This window comes from Rhyacophila brunnea, unplaced genomic scaffold, assembly GCF_057557595.1.
Source record: "Rhyacophila brunnea isolate RB1 unplaced genomic scaffold, BYU_Rbru_1.0 scaffold_1, whole genome shotgun sequence".
Lineage (NCBI taxonomy): Eukaryota > Metazoa > Arthropoda > Insecta > Trichoptera > Rhyacophilidae > Rhyacophila > Rhyacophila brunnea.
The window spans coordinates 28,313,593-28,333,615 of record NW_028232751.1 but is presented as its reverse complement, the minus strand read 5'-3'; the positions used below and the strand labels follow the sequence as shown (position 1 = coordinate 28,333,615).

The following is a 20,023-nucleotide window of genomic DNA, read 5'->3' as shown; positions in this document are numbered from 1 at the left end:
ACTATACGATAATCGATAAAAAATATTCTTCTCTCTATAAAATATTTTAAATGATGTATAGTTTAATGGCATAATTTTAGGTATATTATAGATAAACGAATATTTTTGACTATTATTTAGGTACTATGGCTTGGATTAGTTTTAGGCTTTGATTGAATTAAACATTTAACAAGCACTGTAGTCTTATTTCAATGAACACAAATACGTTTGACTGACTAAATTTAGTGTGCATTATTTATGTCCGATCTTAAGAGTCTACCTCCACCCTTCGTCACTGCTCAGTTATTCTTCTCTCTATAAAATATTTTAAATGATGTATAGTTTAATGGCATAATTGTAGGTATATTATAGATAAACGAATATTTTTGACTATTATTTAGGTACTATGGCTTGGATTAGTTTTAGGCTTTGATTGAATTAAACATTTAACAAGCACTGTAGTCTTATTTCAATGAACACAAATACGTTTGACTGACTAAATTTAGTGTGCATTATTTATGTCCGATCTTAAGAGTCTACCTCCACCCTTCGTCACTGCTCAGTTATTTTTTTTTTAATGCAAATACACTAGTATAAGTTAATTGTCGTACTCGCATCTGAGCGGAGCATAATGACATCCATAGAGCAAAGGTAACATTAAAAACAAACAAAAAGCCCTTGAATTAAATCAAAAACACATTGAAAAAACCATGCATTTTTTGTACACTATAGGCCGTTGTTTCTCAAACTATGATAGATATGCATATCTTTGGTGATACGCGAAGGGTATCAAGAGGTACCAACACGGATTTTATGTTGTTTATGGTTTATATATAAAAAAAATTAATATTAATTTGTATTAATTATGGTATGTACCAATATCAAGGTCCTCATCGGAAAGCATATTTAAAAATAAGAGATTATTCTAATAGTCGTGGATTAGATTATAGGAACAACTTATAACGGTTTTTTATGATAGGTACTTATTAACATAAAACCAATGACATACGAAAATATACAATAAAATTAATAAGTGTAGTATCATAATAATTATACATGGTGCGCAAACAGGGTCGAGAGCTTTTCTTTTACATTTTTCACGGATACATTTTTGAAATTATGTTGCTTTTCGAAAAACTTTGCCTAGTAACACTTTCTTATTTTACTTTATCGATTTCTCAAGAATGTTATACTCATCATTCAATCAAGCTTTACTCAAATCCAGTCAGTGCTCCGGGCCTCCACGTCCCACGCTACAGATGCCAATTGCCTACTTAATATATTATGTAAACAACGATTGGCTATTCCAAGTCAAGCTTAAGACGGCAAGCGGCTATAATTTCCCGATAATCCTAATATGTAGTGCTTCGTTCACACGAGTTTGGTCGTTGTGCAATCTGCAGTACACACCGATAACTGTATACGTATTTAGTCTGCGCGACTTGCAATCACTTTCATTGATTAAACTTGTTCGCTTCGAGCGGGCATATTATTATTATAATACACTTGCGTAATTTAATACAAGATTTTAATACCAGAATTTCATACTTTCAAACCAGCTGACTATAATAATTATAATATGTAGGTACTTTTATTACAAATGCGGTCACATTACATCTGTGCATGACATGCAATTTTATTCATCTTTGCGATACATGACCCATTACCATATATAACGTGGGTCATCAAATGTGCGTACGTACTTATTATTATTACGATAATCTAGAGTTTCTCAATATTTTACCATTACATAGGTACGTTAGGTATACACCTGTTTTGAACAGTTTTATCACATATGACATATCTTTGCTCTCCTAATACTTTTATTACACTAGCAGAATCTACGTCTCACGATGGTCATCGTGAACAGTGAACATAAAAATAATACATACCTCTACACCTTGTCATCGCCAGTTGCTGGGGATTAGATAAGAGAATTTCCACTAAACCCACTTTCAAAAAACGCCGGTATTAGGTACCTATGTAGGGCTCGGAAGCGCTGACTATGATGTCAGTACTTTCTAACGAAGTGATCGCATCATCTGTTTATGAAAAATCGTCATTGGTTTCAAAAGTTGTCATGAACCACCGCCATCTTTAGATCAATAAAGCCTGAGCATAAATTTTTGCGCAAGCAACGAGTGTTCCACTGCCATACTATTTATTGATAACGTACTTGCAAGCAGAGTTTGGTATTCTATAATGACTGAAGAGTATATAATATAAATAAGTTATTAGTTATTGTCGTTTAGAATCGACTGTCACATTGACAAACGTCCTAGTGTATTATGATATTATTATATACACTAGAAGAAATTTACTTACTTTGATCGTCACTTCCAATTATTAATAACACATAACCACTAAATCAGATGGACTCCAAGGTCTCCAAGATACGTTAAAATAATATGAAACTAAGAATACTCCGACAAGTGAACACGACAGACGCGTCAGTATGAGCACTCTGCAGACAATGACAGGTCATCCATAGACAATGAGAGCGGCGAAAAGTAGGACCAGTCGTGTAATATATCGGCTTCCTTCTTCAGTGGGCTATGAATGAACGCATTCGTTCTTTCATTTTCCGCCCTCTATAATGTGCCATGGAACGTCACTGTCTTCAACGACAAAGTTAAATCCAGAGAACACAAACATAATGGGGAATGTGTTGCCTTTTGGGTGAGAATTAGTTAATTTATTTATTAAAAAATATTTTTGTTTCGTATTATTACTGTATGTTAACATAAATTATTTAAGTCAAACGACCTTAATTATAAACGTAAACGTCAAACTGACAGTATTGGCAGGGTATGTCACACGTGGACGTACTCAGAAACGAACGCCTTTAAGCTAATTTGGTACCTTACTCGTCGAATTCTATCTGGCTAACTATTATGCCAAAGATTATTTTATAAATTTCATAATTACATTTTAGATCAGGTCAGACGGCCTGCGTCGTCGACTCTGCTGGTGTAATTTGTGCTTAAAGCCAAAGCCACAGATGATGCAAACGACAAATAAATGAAAGGCTTCTACTAACTATCGGCCAGTGCAAAAGATGCATCCACGCTTTCATATTTGGCTCAGTGCCAACACTTTGAGAGGAACACAGTACACATAATTGTCCAACCATAGGTGATATTATGACAGCGATTCGCAAAATAAGAAAAAAGGGCCAACTTGTCACATTATCGAAGGAAAGATTGAACGTACACGTAGCAGAGGAAGATGTATTTCTTGAATAAAAAAACCTCCGTCGTTTATTTATGTGTACAAGTCTATAGAAACATCTATTAATATAAATTATAACTAACGAACTCAGACGATAATTAAGTATTCGTCACTCGGAAATTATATTATTCAGTCGATATCAAACCTTCCAATCAAGCAGTTGAAAATTAACCACCCAATTAAATAGTCTTTCTACATTATTGTGTTTGTCCTAAGATAAAACAAATATATTATAAAATATATAGTCGAGTCAGGGTAAGGACCTAATAGGTTGAGCAAGTGGCTGACATCTATTACTCGCAAAAAAACAAAATTTGTTAATACAAACCTCTACTCTGTGGAGGCCCATATGATCCTATTAGGATCGGACATGATCGGAAAAAATATATATACACATCCTCAAAATATAATACAGTGTACAGGTGCAGGTACACCATTAACAACAGTTCTGGCTTTCAATTAATTACGAATCACATATCATCAAAAATTAAAATTAATAATTAAACAATTACAAATGTTAACAAAGCAAGTCTATCGAATTGTTCCGAGTATCAAAATACAAAATCAAAGTTTATTTTTCCCACAATTGCTGAGTTCCAATATGGGATAGCATAAAAAGAAAAGAATATACAAAATCTCCACATTAGTAGACCTCACTTAAACTATGAATTACATATAGGTGAAAAAATCTACAGGTTATTTAATTTATGTGAACATAATTATTGATACAACCGCTAAGTCAAATCTTTTACGACATTGGCCTTGTTTTTTCAACGCTTTTCTTATTATACAATTTACATCATGTTAATATGTCTAGCTGTCTACTACAACTTGACCTTAGCTTAAGCATTGCGACATATTTGGCTGCATTTTGTTAAAGATAACATTGCCGATCGCTGTTTAAAATAATCATACAGTCACAACATAATAATATTTACGACTATATAAATAAGTTGACAGACATAGTTTTATAGGCATTGTATTATTACAATCCACGGTGTAGTAGAGTCGGAGCATATCAGAAAGGTTCTCCTGCACTTTTCCTGATTTTTTGAAGTTATACTTATTTTGGGGCATTTGGGAAAACAGATCAGAGTGTATTTTTGGCGTGTGACAAAGTTGCGCGCGCCGATGCAACACATAATTTATTATTGGCGTGTGACGAAGTTGCGCATGCCGATGTAACACATAATTTATTATTTTGGTCTCAAGGGTACATGCGCATGCGCATTCTGTGATTTAGTTAGTCGTTCAATACAACCAAGTAAAGAGTACGTGTTGTAAACATAACCAATATTGTGTCATAAAAATATATATGTTTATAAACAAATTTTTGGAGACTAACATTCTACACTGTTAATTTATATTCATAAAACTTTATTTATATTGGAGTGTATATTTATTTTTCATTGTAAAGATTGTGTATCAAGATTTGAGGCTATATTTATGTAAGTAGGTATTATTTATGAGTAAAATTATAAATCAATAAATAAATAAATTTTGTGAATGTTGAGTTGGTTATAATTTTAATTCATCATGGGCGCTTCTGAATCGATTATAACCGCTGTATGGCAAAGATGAGTTTTGGTCCAATATAATAATTAAATTACAATTATCATGTGTTATATGAGACACAGATGAATCGCTTACGTTTTCATCAACCTAATCCACTGTAATATTAATAGATGCAGGTAACGGCTTATTTTGTTTTGTTACGCCAAAGAAGTAAAACTTCTAACGCGCGTACAAAATTTCCTCGCTGTTATTTTTAACTTGAATTTAACTGACAATTGAAAACCAGTTTAATGGGTGTAAAATGCAATTGAAGCGATTAGTCCGTTAATAACTATTATGGGAAAACGTATTTACCATCTCGTAGCTTAAATATATTTGTATATCAATAATTATTATCGTTGTCATTCTTATTACGATTTTTTAAGTTATTAAAGTCAACGTCAGGTATGCAGTCCCAAAAACTTATAATTTTACTAGGTATTTTGTTAATATTTGGATCCGTTTTTAAATAACTCTTAGTACGTACCTCACCTACATAACAGAATAATTAATGGACACTGAAATACCTAACGGGTGTGGAGTAACAGGCAACCGATCTCGAGTGTGGAAGAATATGGGATAAACCAAGGAACTCAGAAATAATGGGAACTGAAATACATAACGGGTAAGGCGATAGCAGGTAACCCACTCGAGTAAGGAAGAATCCGGGTTAAACTTACACACGTGTCAAGAATACGTTTTACGTCGAATACTGAAAACTGCTCTCGGCTTATGCATTTACGCTCATTTAATGTTGGTGTATTACACACACTATTACACGTGCATAATGCGTGCTTAATTTCGGTAAGACACTCACACATTGAAAACCCTGCATCAATATGCGGCGTATTGAATATAGCCTATCGGTATTCTATTTATTATCACTGTTCTGTGGGACGAACGTAACGTTTTAAGGATTCTTCGTTCTGATAACTGCTCTCGGGTTATGCACTGGCGCTCATTCAATATTTGTGTATTTAAAGGTTGAAACACACACTATAGCACGTCTATCATCTGTATTTCATTTTAGTAGGGCATTCACACATTCAAAACCCTGCTTCAAAATATAGTGTGTTTGGGTGCAGCTTATCTGAATTCTATTTGTTACTCTGTTCTGTGGTATTTATCTATTTTTGACAGATGAATAAGTTGAAATAATTCTAATTAGTAACCAGTTTGTTGTACGAGCATTTAAAAATACTAAGCCATTTAAAAAAAAATGCGACAAATCTTGTTATTGATTATTATCATTATTATCTATTTTGATTAGATATAATAACTATGAGCGGCATGCACAATCTAAGATTTTGATCCTAAGGATAAGTCGCCGAAAAGCATGACTTAACTATAGACAATCCTGAGTATAGAGTTAAGGAATCCTTAACCATACACTACTTTTGTTATGAAAACGCCCCCTTCTGTATTACCATTTACCACTGACAGCTGCTGTCAAACTAAATTCGCATGTCTATAAAACAGTCCATACACTCAAATACATTTAACAATGTATCTCAATATGGATATTGACAGTGTTAATTCGTTTGGCATGTACTTGGAGAATATTATTTCACTTTTATACGCCAGCCCGCAGAAATACAAAATGCCAGGTGAAGAATGACACTTGACGCTAGTGTTACCATGTTAAAAAAATATCTTGCGGTGCCTATGGAATCACGTATAATGACTTATAACGGAAACATAAGAGTATTATAATTAAATATTAATATGTATTTATAGTTATTGCATTTATAAAATGCAGTTGTCATATTTTTGTCATCGTTTAACAATTATAAAATAATTTACCTAAACTATTGGAAAGAGAATTTTTAAATATGGTATTATTTTCAATAGAAATGATCTTAACTAAGGACAATGTTTCTGCATAGTGTTTTCTGTTAAGGAAATTTTAGTTATGACAAATGTTTCTACATTCCGCTCTATGTCACTACGGCTCTGTGTACATTTGACAGTGATTTGCAACCAGAGTTGAATAAATTTTACAAATTTGTCATTTTATTTCTTTCTATTTTCATTTAGCCTCAACCGAAGTAGTAATAAAGTCATACGAGGATTTCTTTAATTTAAGTGACTGTCAATTTCATTATAACCGGGAAAGTTCTTTCTGGGACACACTCAGCTGAATTTTTAGTAAACGTCTATCGTACGTCCTTATACGGTCAGTTGCGGGTATAGGTACATGGAGACCTAAAGCTAAAGCACTGACTGATTTTGAGTTTTTATTCACATTTTGAACCCCACACTAATAATACAATAAACTAATAAAAATACCAAAATAATTATTATAAAGAATGATACCCAATAATATTCATTTTTACGTGTACACGTACGTGTCTGTTTGATCGGTCAGTTTAATGTTGGTTACAATGATTTCGAAAATTTCGATTATGTTTTGAGTAATATTTTTTTATATATTGTACTAAGTTATTTGTGTGAAATAAAAATTTAATGATTGCTTATATGATTTATATGAACTGTTTCGAGGCCCCCCTTTTAAATTTATGATGAATCGATTACGTCATCTGCGTCAAAGAAAATCGCGTCTGTATACGGCATAATATTATGTAGGTTCGTTTTAAAGTATAATATATATATAAATATACCTACATAAATTATATATGTAGAATAGATATGAGTTTTACTACTGAGAAGGATCCAATTTGATTTAAAATAAAAGAGTGATGTCAAACAACAGCTTTAAAGTAAATAAACCCGTCATCTACCATCTGTAATCGTTCCCATTTTTTTATATTTCATTTTCATGAGATTGAGATGTAATGGAAGTATAGCAAGTTCATCGAAGATATTGACTCAAAACCGAAAACCAAAATGCTGACAACAGTAGGTCAGAAAAAGTATCTTCGTGCACATGATAATTTTTGAATTCTATTAAATTTTCTTCTACTGTTAATGTTCGGTGTGTACTGTAATATCTCGCGAAATGATTGATGACCCACTCCGACATTAATTTACAACGTTTTTCTTAGCTCATATTCTTATTTGTCCGGTACAAATCTTGCAATCGATTTTTAACTAACTTCCCGACTAGCTAGACATTTGAAACTATTCGAATATATCAGAACACGATGCCAATATATTTTTTTAATACTTTTATCCATCTTTAAGTAGAATTGAATTCATTTTCAGTTAATTCTGTTTTGTATGAAAAGTTATTTTGACACCATTATTGGTTGCTAGTCTGGGCTAGTCTTCTAATATATTATACGTGCGTTACTATGGAAATCAATGTGACATGTCAAGTACATTTTTTTTTATCGTTTAACCTAGTCAAGTCAAGTTTATATGGTTCAACAGAATTTAAAAACGTTGTAAGTATATAAAAAGTTCTTTTTATCTCGTTATTATTAATAATCAAGTGAGAAAGGTTTTCAACTGTCTTCCGTCTTCAACTTCTCTGATCCACAGTTCTAACTTGTCTTGTATGCGAGCGATGCCTCTCGTAAATAGAGTGTATTACACGATACAGATTCAGATTTCTTCTTTCGCGACCACGTGGAATCTCTCGCGGGATACTAAAGTGTGTCGCGGCTAGGGTTGCCAAATTTATCTGTGACGATTCCGGGACAAATAGCTCACTATTATAGAAACTTATTTATTACTAATTAATATATACATACATAGATATATTACGTAATAATAAAAAATATATTTTTTAAATCTTATAATAACAAATTTGACGTTATATTTTTATGAGTTTTTTCAATAATATTTTTTCTCACTTTTTGCTGCAATCATCAATTCTTTCGCAAGTGAGTCTGTATTTAAAAAGTTTACGCACGATTCACTATTAAGTCGTTTTTGCAGTTACGCCTTTACTAAGTCGATTTTCATGTTATTTCCTCCTGGCCTTCGTCCACACACTGTTCATATGACTAAATACTTTTTTTGGGTAAGCATTATTCGCAGAGATGGAAAAATAAAAGACACAATTTTCATCAGCTCGACAGATTTTTCATGCTTTTTGGAATACTCTGCCCATTGTTTGTCATCGTTTTGCTCTTTGTTCAGAGCAGTAAAAACCAATCGAAGATCTGTATATTCATTACATATTATATAACGCACCGATGTCAATAATTATGATTTGTAATATATTTGGGAAAACAGATAATTATTGCTCCCATGTCAATTCAAAACATTCTTTATTTTAATGTACGTTGGAAGAACGTTCAACGGATTTACACGATGTCAATTTAAATTTCTCTAAATTTCTGGGACAGTTTAGCATTCATCCGAGATCAAGGACATCGATTCCAATTCCGGGAAAATCCCGGCCAATCCGGGATGGTTGGCAACCCTAGTCACGGCACATAGTTTGGCAGATACTAATATGAAACCACGCCGATTAAACACTACAATAATTAAATTTATCTCCCAAACATGGCCATACTTATTTCTTTGTAAGTATATTTATTCAGGTTTTTGTGTAACATGGATATTATTGTTGTTTTAATTTAATAAAACGCATTTTTTTTTGTAGTAGATACTTATTCCACTTTTAATCAATATATTAGGACCGGTTTTGTCCGCCTCAGAGGGACATTTTCAACTGAAAATGTTGAAACTGTTGAAAATGTCTCTCTGAGGTGGCGAAACCGGTCCTAATTTATTTATTAAAAGTTGAATAAGTACTATAAACAAAAAATGCGTTTTATTAAATTAAAACAACAATACAATGCATTTCCACCATGAATTGACAGTTAACAAAATAAAAGAAATTAACATGGATATTTTTGTAAAAAAAAAAACTTTTTAAATATTTTTATACAACGTTCATTAATTGTTAACGGATAAATGTATCTTGGTCTGGACGAGGCTTTATAAATATAAGTAGGTAGTGTGTACATACCTACCAGTAACGCAGTATTCAATTACGTCAATGAGTTGATAAATTTTGTAAGTAATACTTCAAACTTTAAAATTACATCACGCTACAAATTACTGGTTGGGTTAGCATTGGATATTACGAAATTACAAATAAATGAATATTAATTGCATACACCTGTTAAATACATTTCTTTATTCGCTTTGGGTATTTTATACCAAGAAAAGTTTTGCCCAGCGTGTGTATTTTAATCGAAATCATCGAAACTCAAGGTTGCCATTAAAGTTATTGTCACATTTGCATATTATTATATAATAATATATATTGGCAACATTTAAAATTTTCATTATCAAAGCGACACAAGCACTACTTTTCCAAATTTTGACGAATTTATGTAAACATATTCATGCGAATTTACCGGAAAAACATGTTTAGTGATTTTAAATTCTCATTATGACTTCAACCACGATGGCGGATGTCATTTAATCTATGCATTAAATCTATGGACTATGTCGTTAACTGATCCGTAAAAGTAAGAAGACCCACAGAAAATACAACCACGTATGACTGTAGCTAGCACGTGTTGCGTAGAACATTCCTCGTATCTTACTGTTTTTCGCATACGTTTATTTCGCTACATCAAACGCTATTATTACTGTCGAACACAGAACTGATTAATAAATAGAATTCAGATAGGCTATACCCCAATACACTACATTTTGAAGCAGGATTTTGAATGTGTGAGTGTCCTATGAAAATGAATCACACATTATAGACGTGCAATAGTGTGTGGTGCAAACTTTAAACCAATATTGAATGAGCGTCAGTGCACATAGCAGTTGTCAGAACGAAGGATAAGCTAAAAATGATGTATTATTGACACGTGTTTAAGTTTATCCCATATTATTCCACACTCGAGATCGGTTGACTGTTACTCCATACCCGTTAAGTATTTCAGTTCCCATTAATTCTGTGTTCTCTGCTGTGGAAGTAGTTTCCAGTTACGGCCAAGCAAGAAGCTTTCGCCTGAAAAAAAATGCGGTGTATGGAGAACGGAATAATAATTGTGATCTCTATATTCATCACTTTCAACTCCTGACTCTTCTGTTTCGGCAGAGTTTTAGTAAATGTGTACAAAATACCCACACTTAATGTCACTAAAGATAAATGACTGCAGAACAAGTCAAGATTCTTTTTTATTTTTTTAAAGTCATTTTTCAACCACCAATGTGCATGGTTGTTACATCCGTCCCTTGCGGTTTTGTCCCAGGCAAATAGAAATATGCCACTAAAAATATTTTCATTCAGACACGTTTAAAGGACCATGAAAAGTGACTGCATATTATATAGGTACATGGCGGATGGAGATGGAGATGGAATAACTCCATAATCATCTCTCACACACACCGAGCGCCCAGAAACTCCTAAATCTAATTGTGGAGGTGCACAACTATTCTGGATCTGTGACCTGTCGTAACTACTAGTAGGTACGCTCACTTACCAGTGAATACTCAGAAGTGGTTACAACGTAATATGGTATACCTAAAACTGTATGATATCGTATGGCATGTTAAAAACATATTAATATAGCGTAAAGCCACCATAAATTTGTGCATATCTTCAAAATCAATATATTTTTTTTTAATCCTGGCACCATTCCACTGGGTTCGGAGTTGGTTGAGTTTTCCTTGAAAGCGTCTAATTATTTACACATCCAGTGGTTTATAGGCTTGTTGATATTGTATACGCGATCGTTATTTATGGTAGGGGGTTGAAAATTGGCAGGAATATTTATAGCGGTCAACTGCTTTATTAACAAAAAAAGTTCCCTCATATTCGAATAGCGCAGTCGGTCCAGTTTAAAATTTTCGTGTTTACAAACACTCTCTTGATTTGGGTTGTAATTACTGTATAGGTACTAATAGTCAATATATCAAGTAAATGCTAATGAATCAGATAATTCTGCTTAATATAAAATCATCACTTTTTTATATAACATTTCGATTTATAAAATTATTGAGAACATTTTAATTAGCGACCAGCGAAAACAACAAAGCAAAAACATTACGTACACATACAGTACAAAACAAATTTGTCAATACCGGTTTGTTTTATTTACTTTGAATACTTTTCATCTTGTCTGTAAATAATGACTCTATGTGGCAATACGAAATAAATAAGGAGGTGCTCGTGCGGAATATAATATATAATTCACAATTGTATGTCAAACGATAAAACTATTGGTCGCCTAACCCTATTTATATATCTAAGAAAACTACTTCTACGAATAAAAATTTGCCTAAACCTTTTACCGATCCACAAAATAATGATAGTGAAATATTCATGCCAAAGTTGAAATTTGTATGAATTAAAAAAATATCTTCATAGCATTTATTTAAGATACATACGATATTTATTTGAAAACAATATTGCTCCACTTACCTTTAGACTAATAATAACAGACTTATGCATACCGCCTATACACGTGCATGGATTTACTTGCAGCAAAGGTGTGTATTTTAAACTATCGCGATAATAACATAAAAGTGATTACCGTCTCGCCAATCTCATTCCTCGAGAGTAAGCGAGACGCGATGTTGTCATTTTATAGTAGGTATATACTATTTGACAGGTTGGGAAAATCGATTAACCTCAAAATGAGTCTGCGCGGCGTAGTTCCTTTTTTTACCGGCAGGCGCAGGCGCAGACGAACCAATCCAACTGTTGCGTGAACATTCAGAAGCTTCCGAACTATTTTGATTCATGTATACAATTTTGCAACTTGCATGACGTGGGTCCCAGGTTTGAATCCTGGGTCTGGGACTACTACACTTTTCAATGTGTAGGTATTTGGAGATGGACCTAATAGGTTAGCTAATTTCTCGTAAAAACAAAAACTGTTAATACAAACATTCTGTGGAGGCCCATATGATCGTGTCAGGATCGAACATGGTCCAAAAAAAACATTGCTAGTTGGAATTTATGATTTTCATTTATTTTTTCAAAATCAGTCAGTGCCTCGAGACTCCAAGTCCCTAAACCCGTCACTGGCAAAAACCATGATATATAAATACATATCGATTTGTAGTGACTATAGTAGTGTTTAAAAAAAAAGATTTAACAACGACAAATACGAAACATCTTTGTACCGGAACTAAAGCATTTTACATTGTAACATTAAAAGTGTATGCTACGAGTATATAACTGCATGTGAAAGGACTGATCGCGTCAAGCGTAGTACACCTTACGGTCATTATTTAGAATGTTAAAATAAATGATCATAAAATCGCATTTGAAAAACGACTGAAACGTCAACTGAAGGTGATTGATATTAACATTAACATGATATTAAGTGATGATATTAACAATATATTAACGATGCCACCTACTTCTAATGCAGTAACTTACAATATATTATCATTAATCCATTCTGTAACGCAGCAACTTACAACATATAATGATTTACTCATTGAACCACGCTTTAAAGATTCCATAAACGCTGTCACATACGAGTACTAAGTTCATAAGGCTAGTAAGTAGCTATAGTTCCAGTTATTTCTGAGTAACAATAAAATATTATATTTTAAATACTGCGTGAGTTCATTGTTAAATAAACAATAGGCAAGCAGTTTTAATTTTTTCTATATAGGTATGATTATAGTTGAGACGATTATTTCCGAAAATCGATATGTACACATATTATGGTCAAAATCTAACAAAATACATATTATAATATATAATGTATAACAATATGTAGATTTCTTCTACAAACAAAGTTATATTTCACGGTCATGGAATATTTTTAACAATTTTAATTTATATTACAAATTTAAGTAGGTATAAGATATTTTTTTAGAAGAAAATTTTTGGAAGGGAGATAAGTATAAATAATTACAAGATAAAAAGAACTTTTTATATACCACGTTTTTAAATTTTCTGTTAAATCATAATATAAACTTGACAATTCTATGTAATAATAAATACTTTTTGTTATACTTGATAGAAATACTGAATAAATATAGAATACTGAAATGTCATTTTAACATTTCATATTGATTTCCATAGTAACGCAAGTATATATTAGCAATATAGTTGCTAGGACCCCCATAGCAACCAATAGTAGTGTTTTACTTTTTACGATTTTTTTCCGAAATAACTTTCCATACAAAACAGAATTAAGTAACTGAAAATGAATTCAATTCTGCTGAAAGATGGCTAAAAGTAATAAAATAATGCATTGATGTCGTGTTTTGATATATTCTAAAAGTTTCAATTGTCTAGCTAATCGGGAAGTTCTTAATCAAATCTTGGACAAACAAGAAAAAATTTGTACTGGACAAACAAGAATACGAGCTAATAAAAACGTGGTAAAATGCTGTCGTCTTGGGACGGGGTAGACTTTTCACGTTGATTTCAAACATAGTTTGTTTGGTTAAGCCGCGAAACAAAGACTGTTACTTGAATTTGGGAATACCCAGATCTATAACTAATTTCCCGCCAAAACAACTCGGAAAAATGTTTAAAATGGCAGAAACTGTAAAAATAAGAAATGCATGCCGATATGTCCGATTTAATATATTGCGTATTTTTATTGTAATAGACGATTAATTATTAATTAATTATAATGGACAGAACATTGTTCTAATTTTAAAATATGAGCAATACAATAGGAAAAAAAATGATTATGGTACACCTACGTATCATTTGTTTGAAAATAGATGTCTCAATTAATAAATTACTCGTATCTACTACTTTACTGGTAGTGCTAATAACGCTAATATGTAAGAAATTTACAAACAGGCGTAAATTTATTAAATTATATGATTATATTTTATTGAGCTAACAAAAAAAAAATCACTGGTAAAGTAGATTTTCAGTATGTAGGTAGATAATTAACCTTTTTTATACTTTACGTAAAAACCTTTCGAGAAAATTACACGTGTTTGTATCTGTACTATGAGATTGAACTCGGTGACCGCCTTGATATTGAATTTTATTAGACTCTATTAATTGACCGACTAGCATACTTAAAAAAGTACTAGTTCAACCCCAAAGAAGATTTTTTCAATTGCCCCTCTTCGCGTGGCGGTTTGACGGATTCATAAATGGTTATAAATCTATTTTGTTTTATTTGTTCATCATCATCATCACCTGGGGTTGATACACTGTTGGATGAAGACCTCCCCTAGCTCTCTTCACTCATCCCAGTCCCTAGTTCATTGCTGCTACGTACATCCACCGAACTTTATGAATCTGTCTATCCAGCAGGTTTTAGGTATATATATATAATATATAGGTCATAATATGTATAGATTAGATACAATAGAAATTCATAAAAAAACAGGATATACGAGATTGGAATCATGGTTGGAATTTTTAATTACGGGATTATAATTCTTAATCAAAAACGTACACATTTTTTATGCTTGAGTAGGTACATTACGCTACTCGCTTACGCAATAAAAATAAAAAACATAACACATAATAAATAACAATAATAAAAACAAACGAAAAATATAAAATGACAGAATGACAGATGTAATGTACTTTTTATTGAATTTTAACTGTGGGATAGGTACCAGTAAAGTTTGGTTGGTAAGACTATATATAAACTCTCCAGCTCATAATAAACTACATATTATAACACCAAAAATATCGACGTATCTTTAAAGACGTTTTTACAGTGACGTCCCATGTGGGTAGGCAGGTCGTGCCGCAAATTATACCTTAATGGTAGCAAACGAAGGAACAAATATAAATATTACATCTTTTGAGATCAGTGGCGGTTTTCTAAGAAGCTGCTGCTGGTGAACAAGTAGAGAGAAGCAGCAAAAGAACGAGTAGCATGGAAGCAGATAATTTAAGATGCCAAACCTTGATTTGATTTGTAGCACCGTCGAATAATGAGAAGAAATTTCTTAAAATTATTTTACATACCTACCATATTTTTAATTGAATAATGTTTTAATATTTAAAATGAAGGTAAGTACGTATAATGGAATTTATAATAAGTATTAAGTATATAGCATTGCACCCCTTACATATTGTGTTAATCTCTACGCCACTGATAACTTTTTGAGAAATCGGAAGCATCAGTTGTTTATTCTCCCAAGGGGTAAGGTGTAAGACTAATCTGCCATTGATAATGACAGTTTGGAGGGCGATTCCTATGTTATAATCGACATATTTCACCTAAGAAATCATGCATTTAGATGTGAGTAATTTTGTCTACTTTTATTAAACTCTGTGGCGTCCTCGCTGTTACTATTTTTGCAGTAAGTATATTGTTTTTTATTCACTGTATTAACACTGTAAACCTGTTTTAATTGAACTACAAATATCACAGTAGGTACATGTCAAAATAAGTAAATTAAAAATATAGTAATAATATAGTATCTATCTACTCACCTATATATAGTAATTACATATTTTTAAAATATAGGTTAGGTTACGTTTACGAAGTCGGTAGATACCTATGTACTTCGATGTGACTTGATTTTAATAAAAAAAAATACATAGCTCTAAGTATCTACAATATTATTTGTAGGTAATTAAAACAATTATGGTGTAAGATTATAATTTAATGTTAACTATTATTATAATTTAATAAAGTGAATTGTTAGAAGACGATGTAAAAATGTATAGAATTAATCATTATTTATAGGTATGGTAGTACCTATACACCGGGTATTTATTTACAATTAAACAATCGGTTATTAATTCGCATTGCTGATAACAAAGCGAATTAAAATGTATCACGGCAAGTAAATATTATAAGTCGGTAGTTAAAATGTCACGTGAAATACCATTTTTTTCACTCGTTGAAGGTATAGAGAAAAAAATGGGTTTTGTACATACCGCTGCGTTGAAGTCTCAAATGATAATGTTTATCCGTTGGTTACGGAGTGCTCGCACAATCAAGGCACGGAACTACGTCGTTTTGGACCGGGTAAAAACAAACGCGGACAAGTGCGCTGCACTGAGAACGGACTGTGATGACTGGATACGTCGACACAGCTCGATGGCGCACCGCGGAATGTTTTATGAAATCGGTTTCACTCGACCGATGGTCTTAAAGTGGGATAAGTACTAAGTACCTACCACTTTTTTTCTCTTTCACTCGGCTTGCGTCACAATCCACAACATGACCGAGTGATTACTTTGATAGTAACCGTACGCTGAGCGCACTTTATATCCAGCCCGACAATGTTACTTCTTCAACCAGTGACGTCCCGAGGCAAAGTGCCGCCCTTAAGCCGGCTTAAAATGCCGTGTCCTTTCATTTTTAGTCTCAAATTATTGTATATGAAAATTTGTTAGGTAAATGGCTACTTCCATTTTTTTTACTACGGCTACCTTAAATATATAAAATGCAACAAAAATCTTTAAAAAAATGATATACCTACCTACATAATGTCATCGTTATCTACTGAGGATTAAAACATTTCAAAAAAATCTATTCTCAAACTGCTGTGGTATTAAGTTCTAAAGCGCAGCCAAATTTGAAGACACCCTTGAGTATAGGTATATTTTAAAACTATGATGTCGGTACTTTCTAACGAAGCGACCGCATTGTCTGCTTTATGGAAAACAGCCGTTAATTTCAAAAGTCATTCAAAAGACAAAGTTGAATTGGAAATGGGTTGCCTTTCTGTTGAAGCCGTAATTAAGATTTAATTTTCAAGTGCGGAGAAATAATATAGGATACACTTAAAAACACGTGTTAAAGAATATGATATTTTCAATTCTTTTGCATGTACCATAATAATATGGTACAGTCCAACAAGAACTTCTTGGCTACGTGTTAAAACTGTGAACTAACAAGCTCCTCCCATTTTTAACCGCACTTCCATTATAAACTAACAAGCTCCCCCCATTTAGTCGATGATAGCGCCTTTGGCTTGTGCCTAAATCTTCCTGTTGGTATAATATATAATTATGTTGATCCGATCAAATTTAATCAATTGATTTAATCAAACAATATTCACGTAAATATATATAAGTAACTTTAAAGCTTAACGGCAGTTGTGTATTATCTAATAATACTGGAACAAATACATAAACACTCAGGTTTTGAGACACACATAGTTATATACATTATCGCCTCAGTGGGAATTGAACTCGGAGATACCAGATGAGAAGTCAGTGCCTTACGTAGATATTATACTAAGAGAGCATATCATTTGATGAGGATTTGGGTTAGCAAATCAGTTTTCCATTAACTTTTCTTATAAACATTAAATTTAAAAATACTGATTTTCATTTTGTAAGATTCTGCATCATATGAAAATGTTTTTCTATAATAATCGTCATTATAGTAATGAGGTTTTCTCTATTGATTCAGGTGAAAGAGATTGAAAAATTAGGTGCATGTTGAGCATGACATGGAAAGACCAATAGATAATAAGGCAGACAAGAGTAGGTACGCGATGTGATAAAATTCCCCAAACTGATAAAATGGCAATGTTTAAATGTAAAAAAAAACAAATTCAATAATACCGTGGCATTCAAGGGCACTAAACGAAGAACTCGTGAAGTTGATTTTCCCCGATGAAAATGGGTACATATATGACAGTGAAGAACTAGGGACCGAGAAGAGCAGAAGGATCTAGGGCATCCCTTAATGCAGCAGTGGATTGCCATAGGGTAATAATGAAAATGATATTTTCACAACTTAGAATACAACACGTTGACATATCGATATGGATATTAGGATTTTCAAATTGCGTTGAGGTAAGTATTTATTTACAGTTTGTTGTTTTAGTCACGTAGTTATACATATGTATTCTTCAACTTTTTTGGGGCTACATCGTAAAAGTGTTCTCCACTGGTACCTGGGCTTCATCTACTTCAATATCCAGGTGTTTCTAGTCCTCATACATCCAGTCAATACATTTATTTTTGGTCTGCCTCCAGATCATTTTCTTTGAGGTATCTACCCATCTGGTCAGAATATTTGGTACCTAGTTAACAAACCGATAAACAAATTTTTATTTCACATTAATCGTAATATATTTGCAACAGTTCGGTGTCTAAAATGGTGATTGCTTACATATCCTGGATATCGCCATCCAACCACTGCAACTAATATCTACAATCGCCTACAACCAAACGATTTCGCTAGAAAACTTTACGAACTGACTTCATATTTACAAGTCCATATGATCGGATTCGGCATGACGTCTTGATTATATGTTGGATTCACCAAATTATTCGTAGAATTGCAGATGCGTTGTAGGTATGCATAACAATATATTTTTATTCCAAATTTCATTCTTTCAGACATTTAATATCGTTGGATAAAAAGAGTATAATCATTGGTGTGGTAGGGTGGCAGCACTTCTATAGATAGTTTTCATGTCAGGTAACGTAAACATAGACCATTATGTCGCTGTCATTTTTTTTAACTTGAAATCAATCGAAAATCTGGAAGCGATTAGTCAATTCAATACCTAAGTGAATATAGGATAATCTATTGATGTTTTAGCATCCCGTCGCTTTGATTTTTTGTCTATATTCGTTGTCATTTTCATTAGTATCTACCTACGTATTTGTTGATATATTAAAACATGTGCTTCAAAAGGTGATGAAAATCACAAGATCGTACAAACTGCGATTTGATACCATTTTTTATCAATAGAACACAAAGTATACTATACCTACATATATATTATATTAGACACATACAAAATAAATATAAGATACAAAGAACTTTTTATAAAGGAACAACGTTTTTAAATTTCCTGTTGAATTATATAAACTTGACTTGACTAGCTTAAACGATCAAAAAAATTTGTACTTGATAGAAATAATACTGAAATGTCATTTTGACATGTCATAACGATTTCCATAGGAACGCACGTATATATTATTAATTTAGTTGCTAGGACCACAGACCCCTAGCAACCAATAATGGTGTCGAAATAACTTTTCATACAAAACAGAATTAACTGAAAATGAATTCAATTCTACTTAAAGATTGCTAAAAGTATTTAAAAATGCATTGGCATCGTATTCTGATATATTCTAAAAGTTTCAAATGTCTAGCTAGTCGGGAAGTTAGTTAAACATCGATTGCAAGATTTGTACCGGACAAAGAATCACCGGACAAATAAAAATACGAGCTAAGAAAAACGTTGTAAAATATTTGCTTCTCTCTTCTGTGCGTACAATTATTTCAGGTTTCTCGAAGATTACTTTGGAACAGTTCTTTGACTCATTTCATCCCAGTCCAGTCTCACGTGTTAGCTAACTAGGATGTTACCCGAAAGTGTTATTTTTATAGATAAGGTAGTCTGATTGTTGTGTATATATCAAATATTAAATATTTACCTTTATTCGGCGTTTTGGCTATTCCAATAACACCTAAGCACTACATATAGTATATTTTAAATTTAT

General features: G+C 32.5%; 1 protein-coding gene across 1 annotated transcript in view; it reads right to left on the bottom strand.

Moving 5' to 3' along the window:
- Positions 1-16,624, bottom strand: part of LOC147079650 (putative fatty acyl-CoA reductase CG5065) — a 45,170-nt gene extending 28,546 nt beyond the window's left edge. The window contains exon 1 of the mRNA XM_085942840.1: positions 16,484-16,624. The gene's annotated coding sequence lies outside the window, so the exon portion shown is untranslated. The remainder of the gene's footprint in view (positions 1-16,483) is intronic.
- Between the last annotated feature and the right edge of the window lie 3,399 nt (positions 16,625-20,023).